Source organism: Mus caroli, unplaced genomic scaffold (genome assembly GCF_978045245.1).
Source record: "Mus caroli unplaced genomic scaffold, Mus_caroli_1 scaffold_15, whole genome shotgun sequence".
NCBI lineage: Eukaryota > Metazoa > Chordata > Mammalia > Rodentia > Muridae > Mus > Mus caroli.
The window spans coordinates 46,764,854-46,774,447 of NW_028227270.1; positions in this window are offsets into that span (position 1 = coordinate 46,764,854).

Sequence of the window (9,594 nt, forward strand, 5' to 3'; positions counted from 1 at the left end):
ACAAGGCTCTGCTCAAGGTTCAATTTTACTATTTCGACACTCCGTTATGAAGGAGTGGGAGGGGCCCTATTCCTGCCAAATATTCTTGGAGTAAGGTTGCAGGTGAACACATGATGGCTTCGGAATAGTAAAGCAGCCTGCTCCACCCCTGAGCAAGCAGGATTCAGGCAGGGGGAGGGGAGGCTACATCTCCTCCCTGTTGTTAATAAAAAAAAATAAAATAAAATAAAAGGCTGGCCTGAGGCATAAAATTTATTTATGCTCAATAGTTCTGCCTGAATTTTTAAGGCTAAAGAAAGAAACGTGGGATTTCCTAACTTTTTTTTAATGGTAAACCGTATCTGGATAAGACTGTCCTTTCTGTCCTAGTAAACAACTAACAGAATAGCCCTGAGCTGTAGGCTCTGACTTTATAATTCTACTTAGTACTGAATAGGTAACTTCCTAGTTGAATTTTAAGTAGGGCATTGGAACCCTGGTGAAGGTTGACTTTATGAATTTGAAATGCACTTTATTATGACTAACACTGAATGGATATTCCTCTGCATTTTAGGATGACAGGTGGGGAACAGGGAGTAGGGGGTTACAACCAGTTCCGTGGTACAAGGCCAATTGGCTTTTTTAGGGTGGTAGGCTGTGAAGGGCTTGCCCTTCCAACAGTACGGTCTCCAACCTCTCTCCCCCCCCCCCATTAATTAAGTTTAATAAGGCCACGCTTAACTGAGGTGATCAAATGATTTTCTCATCCATAGATGATGGGCTTTTAACCTTGACTTGGGTGGAAATTGACCCGATTCCTCCTGTGGGTGCTGTCACGACCCACACTTGTGGCTCTTGGTATCTTTTGAGGAGGGGAGGCAGAGCCTTAGAAAGATATTTTTGGTTGTAACTGAAAATGGATACTAACCTCTATCCAAACTGGGTGTATCTCACAGGGAACCCAGAAATGGTCAAGCTGGACCTTCCCCTGCAGTAAATCTCTGAACCAAGCGGTACCCATACTGTATTCATATGATCACGAACCAGTATGCACCACTCCGAGTACTGTGCAGCTCTTAAAGGAGAATTGTCAACCTCAGATTTTAGCAAGGCCTGCCTAGACAAGAATTATGTCATTAGTAACACCACGACTTGTGGCTAAAATAGGAGCTGGAAGTCATCCTCTTCATCTCTGTTATTCCCACAGCCTGAGGAACTAAGGGGACCATGCAGGAACACCAAGGGTGGAAAACCAGAGGCCAACTAAGGGACTAGGCCCATCTATCAGAATAAAAACCAATCTCTTCTAGTATTAGAAATATCTGCTTTTCTAGCCCTCATGGTAAAACTAAATCCCAAATCAGACCTAAAAGCCACAAAACGAGTAGGAATGTCCTTCAAATGAAAATAACAGTTGCCACCTGTACGCTCCTGGGGGCAGGGATGCAGGCCTGTGGTCAGGCCAGAGGATGTTGATTGACCTGCTTGAAAAAAACAAGATCTAGACAATGAGAAAGTAGCAATGCAAACCTTTTGGGGAAGTCCAGGTACTTTATTCAGTTGCAAATTGTAAAGCTAAAGCCCAGTCTCTGGGCTGGTTTTAGAATAGTAAAAAGGCCAGAGTCTCTCTGGAAGTGGGAGATGTGCTCTGAATTAACTTTGCTAGGTAATTAAGAATATAGGAATCTCTAATATTGGACTGAATATTAGACCAGTCTAAGATTGAGTTAGAATGACTGGTCACACTGAAGAAAAGAGAAAAATCATTATGACTCTATTAAATGACTAATCTTACTGAGTCAGAATATACAGTCTCTGATGTACTATTGCCATAAAGTTAAAAGGCTTGAAGCTAGTCTAAACTGGAAAAATTGTAAGCAAGGATGGATCTAAAACATGAATCTAAATTAGTTTCTTAGTCATTTCAATCAGGACACTGAGTCAACTTACCTGCCAGCTTGTCACACGAATTAACCAATATGCCTTTGTAGTGTAGTGTTCTGTGGAGAGAACCTGTTTTTCCCTTTCCTAATAAGGTAGCTGTTTAGGATCAATCTATAAGCCAATAAGTAGATCCTTTTAAGATACTATAAAGCATTTATTAAATTCTTTGACATTTAAATTTCAAAATTTGAAAATAAAGGTATGATTTAAATAGTGTGCATGGGAATGCACTAAATAGTATGTATGGGGATACAATTTTTCTCTTTTTCTTCTTTTAAGAAGTTAAAATTTTGAAGTTTCACAATATCTAATCTTTTGAATTAATAACTTGTTGACAAAACATTTTTAATACTTGGCTGGAAAGGGGCAGTGACTAATTGCACTTTCAATCATTTCTCTTAAGGAGCGGTTGTAACTAGAAAGCTTGAAAAATTATTAAGAGTCACATGTGCATAATTTATTTATTTATTAACTAGAATTTAGAGCATTTTTTGTAGCAAATTATTAAGTAAAAGTCTTTAAGAATTAACACTATTATGTGGAAACAAGTAGTAACTGAGGACACTAAAAGGAAAGAATTATACATGCACAATTTTTAAGAATACTAAAATATTATCTTAAACCATAACTGTTATGAGTATATAAAGGACAAGGTTATATATCCAATCTATTTTATATGGATGACCCATAGACTGTCTGAGATATAAATTTATCCTGGCATTGTTTCAAAATGCCCAGGCAATTAGGACAATTTAATATATGTCTAAAACCGCCTTCTTAAAAGGACAGCATTTTTTCTATGAATTGTATATGCATAAGCAATTGCAAATTTGAGAATTAATAGCATCTGAGGGACAAACAATCTTAAGCAATTGTGAGCTCAGAGATATAGCATTGACTATTAATATACAAATTAAGGTTTGATTGTTCAGCATTTTAAAACACCATCTACAGCACACAACTAGATTATTTGTGCTGAAACGGGGGAAACTTAAGAGACAAAGCATGTGATCTAATTTACATTTACTTACGTCTCATATTGGGGTTGTTATTAAAAACAATAATTGGGATGTAGGCATGCGTGAATTCTGGCCCTGCTGTCACAGCCGCTTTTGTTATCACCGCCACCACCTTGGCCTTTATTTCAGGCTAGAAAACTAAAACAAGGGTGGAGGAGCACCCTGGGCCTTAGTGGGAAAAATATGACTGCCCTGAAAATATGGCTACTCTGCTCGGGACACATGGAGGCTCAGGGCAAATGTGAATGCGGCCATCTCCTGAGTTTGTTGTAGGGCTGTCCGCCTATGGCGGCCTCTCGCAGTACTATAGCTCTGGGAAACTCTGTCTCAAGGCCCTGCCCCATAGCAGCCAGCAGCTAGCTGGGCCCATGTGGGCCAACGGTCAGCTGGGAGGATGAGAAAAATGACTTTACAATGTTTTTTCTGGCCAAGGAATTGTTTGGGGCACAGCTTATATTTAATTACCAATGAATATAATTAATAACAATTATGAAAGCTTTCTTTATTTTTTGTAAAACCTTTTGTAGTAAACTAAAACCCTAAGTAATAAAAAGATATTGTCTCTGAATCTTTTGGGTGAGAGCAAGGATTTAAAGTAAACTTCCCTTGAGAAGCTTTAGTTAATAAAATACTTTCCACATAGGAAACAATATACACTGAAAGATTCAAACTCTTTGCTTCTTGTATTGAAGCAGACAATAAAAATGTCTTACATAATCTAAAGCTACATTAGCCATACCTAGAGGCAAAATTTTCCAGTAGTTACCAGTTCACTAGAAGCAAAACTCTTTGAATTTAAGCATTATTTTAAACATCTGAATAGATCTGCAACACTGTTCATTTAGCTAAAACAAAATTTTCCTGGAGGCAGGGAGAGGCAAGTTTCAAGAGTTTCCTTGGGCACCGTTTGTAAGACAAAAGAAAGTCACACAAGCCCTGCCAAGGCTGCTCTGAGCTTTGTATGGCTATATGGCCACAGAGAGCTGTATTAGTGCTCTCATAAGATGATTACTCTTGTAATAATCTTAATTAACAATATATGGGTGAGTAGAAAAATCTTAAATTTACAATCAAACTGCAAGCTGCAGTCAATGGAACACTGGTAGTTTTAACCATAATTTTCAAGTTTCTTTTGCAACGTTAGGATAATATCTACAACCTTGGGAAAGCAAAACCCAAATTTAAAACAATTTATCATCTTTAAAATCAATATTAGAAGCCTTACTATCATGTTATTAAGTTTGGCTGCCAATTAATACCTATGAATACATACAAGCTTTAATGTTTTAATAAATAGACATTGTTTTAAATCTTATCTTTAATTTTACTTTTTAGGCTAGAAACCACATTAATTATTATCTAAACTAGAAATATCTTTAGAGACCCAGCCTCTTGGTCTGCCTTATGAAACGTGTCGGAAGGACTCTAAACTTGAAATGTAACAATTATTAACCTTAACCAACAACTTATGAGCTAATTGTGAAAACACGCAGAGCACATTACGAACAAAAAACAACGAAATGAAGCAGTTACATTTATACCAATCAGAAAATATTAATTTTTCTAGCTACAATCATAGAATAAAAAGCACTTTATCATTTGTCAAACACATTAATCACGAACCATTTATCAGCTTTTTTACCCCGAAACTAAGAGGCTGTAGATTCGCCCTTTTTTCTTATAACGAACCGTTTTTCCAGCAGGGGCCCTCCTGCCATGTGTCTGTTTCCTGGTTGAAGCACGTGGCAGCTCTCGGCTTTGCAGATAAAGTTTTTATGTCATCTTTATTATCCAACATATAACATAGAACATTCATTCATACAGACTGGACACGAACATACATGAATTGAACACATGAACAGATTGGTGCACCAGACATTAGACAAGACACAAAAGGGGGCAGAGTACTTCTGCTATAAGGCCCAGAGAGAACAAAGCATGGCACTCCTGAAATTTCTCTCTGCTTTTTGGGACATTTTCCTCCCGCATGATGCAGTTTTTTTTAACTGCGGCCATCCGCCTGATTATTAATTTCCTTTTAATAAACCCTTTCTTTTCTCACACCTAAAATTGTAGCTTCTGGGAGCTATGGCTAACCACCTAACAGTTCCTACCTCCTGTTAAGCTTCACTGCTGAATGTAAGTGAATTAGCGCTCAGGTTAAACACTGTTTCAACTTGGCCCATACCAACCTTCTCCAGTATGAATTTCTTTAATTATTATCTTCTTCTTTCATGGAGCTCCAAACCAGCAGTGCTTCTTGCAAAAGTCCTCTGCCGTTTCTCAGTCCCCAGTTGGTTCGCCAAATGTTGTGTCCGGCCAGCGGATCACAGGTCTGGGTTCTAGTCTGGAAAGGCATCTTAGAAATTCGGAAAAGAAGAGGGGCTAGGCAGCGTGAGATAAAGACTGAACCAAGACAAGGATCTGCTCAAAGTTCAATTTTACTATTTCAACACTCTGTGATGAAGGACGGGGAGGTGCCCTATTCCTGCCAAATATACTTGGAGTAAGGTTGCAGGTGAACACTTGATGGCTATGGAACAGCAAAGCAGCAAGCTCTAGCAGAGGCGTGGCAGAACGATTGAGTGGCAAGCTCCACCCCTGAGCAAGCAAATTTCAGACTGGGGGAGGGGAGGCTACAAGGAAGTCTGTAAGAAGACCATCAGAGTCAACTAATCTGGACTGTAGGAGACTCTCAGAGACTAAGCCCCCACCAAAGAGCATACACAGGATGGACTGAGGCCCCCACCATATATGTAGTCCATGTGCTACACGCTCTTCTCTCCCAACAATTGGATCAGGGGATATCCATTAAGGTGTCGCCTGTCTGTGCAAACTGTTACCCTAACTTGGCTACCTTGTCTGACCTCAGTAGGAGGGGATGTGCCTAACCCTGCAGAAACTTTTAAATTTTACCCTACTCAATATCTCTGGGCATAAGCAGAAAAGAAAGATTTTTGTCCAAAATATCACCCAAATGACCTCTAGGTAAAATATTCACAGAGTCTATTTTCCACTGAAATAGTATGACCTCAGCTTCCTCTGGCTGCATTTACTGTCAACACTCCAGTCTTCCAGATCCTATGTACTTTTGCCATCTTATATTCTGGTATTTTTCCATATTCTTTCAAAAGGGAACATAGATTCTATCGAGCTGCAAAATCATCTTTTGATACCATTGTTATTGTTGTTGTTGTTGTTCTACCTTGCTACTCTATTGCTCTGATCGAATTCCTCTGAGCAAAAGCATCTCAGGTAATAAATGGTGCATTGTACATCACAAACCATCATTTGGGGAGCTTAGAATAGAACCTGAAGCTACAAACTGAAGGCAAAAAACAGGGACAAACATTGTCTCATGGCTTGCTTTCTTGCTTGGTCACTGTCTCCTGCTCAGCTAGCTCTCCCATCCAGCCAAGGCTCACTTGCTTAGGAACATTGCCACCCTCAGTGCAAGAGCCTTCCCACATCAACCATCAACACTCACACTCATAGACATAGAAACCAGTCATCTGATAGGGGCACACACTCAATTGAGGCTCCTTCAGATGACTGTAGCTCTGAAGTGTTGAGAACTGAAGACAATTATGATACAGAGATAATATTGAATGAGGAGGTTGTAAAGACCCCAAACCAACACGCTAACCATATAAATTACTGGAGATCCTACTACCGCACGAGGGAGTTGGAGTTGTGGCTGAGCCAGGACAAAACAGTAAGTGGGCCTGGCTCAGAGCGGGGAAAGATACACTGGACTGGGAGTTCAGAGGCTGTGCTGCCCTGCGGTGAGCTGCTTTAACCCTGGGTTCCTAGGCCAGTGCTAACAAAGAGGTGGTTAAAACAGCCAGAAAGTGAACAGCAGAGCAGGTTGCCCCACAGACCTGTAAATAAGGCTGCTGGTCCAAGGAAGATATGCTAATTTTGTTGGAATGGATGAAGAACAACCTTCCATCTACGGACAGCTCCAATTTCAAAACAACAGAGTCACATACGGATTGGTAACAAGGTTGATCAGGAGGGGAAAAAAATGAGGACTTTGACCGTTCCACACTATAAAAAAGAAAGGGGGGGGGATAGAAACAGCATGATTTGGGCCTGGATGCTGTCTAGAAGAACTCTCTGTCATGGGTAATATAGTGGGTCTCAGTCCTGTTGTTAAGAAGGATTAAACACAAGATTGGGGGGGGGGTGCTAATAACTAACTTGGTTGGGATGGATACAGTCTTATTTCCTCTCAGTCACAGAATACTGAAGTGCCACACACATAATAGATGGCCACAAGTGGGTGGGATACCCAGCAGATTCCTCCACTCTTACAGAGGAGAAAATGAAGACAGGATGAGAGCTGTGAGCCATGTGTAGCAGGGTTCCAAGTCTGCTCTACCCTTCCCAGAAATTAAGACCAGGGGCACACATTCCCTATACCAGGCTCTGGAATGTCTTCCAAGCACCTGGGGCTACGACTCTCCAGTTCATCCACTGTAGCAGGCAGGGTTCCACCTTTGCTTTAGTCATCTCCCTCCACGAATACTCAAGAAAAACCTGAAAACCAAGGCACACAAACACAAATCTACAGATAAGGCACTGACACAAAGAACAACACTGACACATAACTTAACAGGCAGCATTGCAACCCTTCAGTTGGGAGTCCTGGGAGCATTGGGGTTCCAGTCAACACACCAAGATGTTATGCCCAAGTCACAGGAACCTCAAAGACAACCAAGGAACCTATTTCAATGCAAACACACAAAGTTCTTTATTATGAATACAGTAACAAGGACTCTCACCACTCAACTTCACATCTAGTCCAAATCAAGGAATCCAGTAAAGGGTCCTGTGTATTTATTGTAGTGACTGCAAGATTGGGGAATTTCCAGGCAAGTCAGCTACTTAATATTTTAAAAACTGTATGTCTGGCATATCTGCAGGAACCAAACAAGGGGGCAAAAACATCTGAAAACCTTGATGGGTAAGCTAATTTTTTTTTTCTGTAGGATGTCTTAGTTATCTATCTATATATAGCTTGACCCTGCTGTTATATTAGACTGGCTGTTGGTAAGTGTGGGTTGTCATAGGATGTTTGCTCAAGTGGACTTTGTGCACTCTCAGAAATGAACTTGGTTGAGCTTTATAAACTTATCCTTGTGTCTGAGCCTTTTATTATTGAGAGATACTCCTGTTCAACCACAGGTCATGCCTGCAAATAGACTAGGTACTCTGTCCAAAGACCTTCCCCACTACCTGTTACTGTAGATACTAATATCAGTTGTCTTACCACTGGAACAGAATATCAGTGGAGGTTTCCTATCCCCCTGTGCATGCCTCCTATGGATACCACACATAATCCTTCCTTTCCTGCCTCATTCCTGTGACACACACCCCACTTGGGCAGACACTCCCTGTTCAACTACATGCCATAACAGCCAGGAAACAAGGTAGGTTTCCATAGATCTACCACACTATTTGTTATTCCAGATGCAATTTTCACAGTTGCGCCTAGCATTGTACTAAACACCAGAGGCAGCCTAACCTTTCTCCTGACTATGTCTCCTTGTGGATTTCAAAGATCATCCCTTCCTGACTGCCTGTACTCCCAACTTCCAACATTAGCAAGCATTCTCTCTTGATCATACCCAACAAACAGTTCAGTAAAAGAGGCAACACTCAGCCAAATCTTTCTGCAAATCCAGACATCAAACAGTAGCCCAGGAACAAAACTCCCACCCAAACAAGATACCCCCAGAAACAACTACCTACATCAGTAATTACCCCAAATCTAGAGGCCTAGACACCAGCATAGGAACATAATTACAGGTAGGAAAACAAGTCACCAACAGAGCCAAGTGATCAATCACAGCAGGTTCTGAGAAGATAAAACATGCAGCAGATCAGATGCAAAAGAAGCACCAGACATCTGGAAACAGACATCATTTCCACAGGGAAATGTGGAAACAGGAATATCTGGAAGGTGCATAGTGAATATACACAAAATAACTTTTGGGTATGAACTGACAGGCAATTTTTTAAGGCGTAAGATTTTCTCTCTTCTTTCTCAATCTGTAATCTTTCTCTCTCTCCTTGGTTCACAATTTGAGGCTGAACACACTCTGTATTCTCCTCCTTTTCACCTGTGAACGTTTTTTGAACTCTCACATTCATACACACCTCTGTGTGTTGCCTTTTCATCCTCACACACACACACACACACATATCTCACACACACCACATGTATTCTCCTTTCACTCACCCACACACTCTCCATACACACCTCACATTTTCTCTTCACTCACTCTTCACACTTTCATCTCACTCGCTCTCCACATTCACCTCACATTTTCTCTCGACTTTTTCTTGTTCCAGTCTTTTATTGATACTCCAAAAACTGGTAGAAAAAAAGACATTATATACTCATTGTCAAATTAAATTTAAAAGAATAACCACATCCCACAGAGAATAAAAAATTACAATTGTTCCCCAAAGTTTCAAGCTTTCCCTACTCCCAGGCCTGTAGCCAAAATAACAAAAATAATAAACGTATCATTATTTAAACTTTAACTTTTGACTTATTATACGTCAGAGCTCAGAGGCCAGCTTCTTTGATTTTTTTTTTTTTTTTTTTTTGTGAAGCTCCTAGGATAAAAGACAAGGGCAA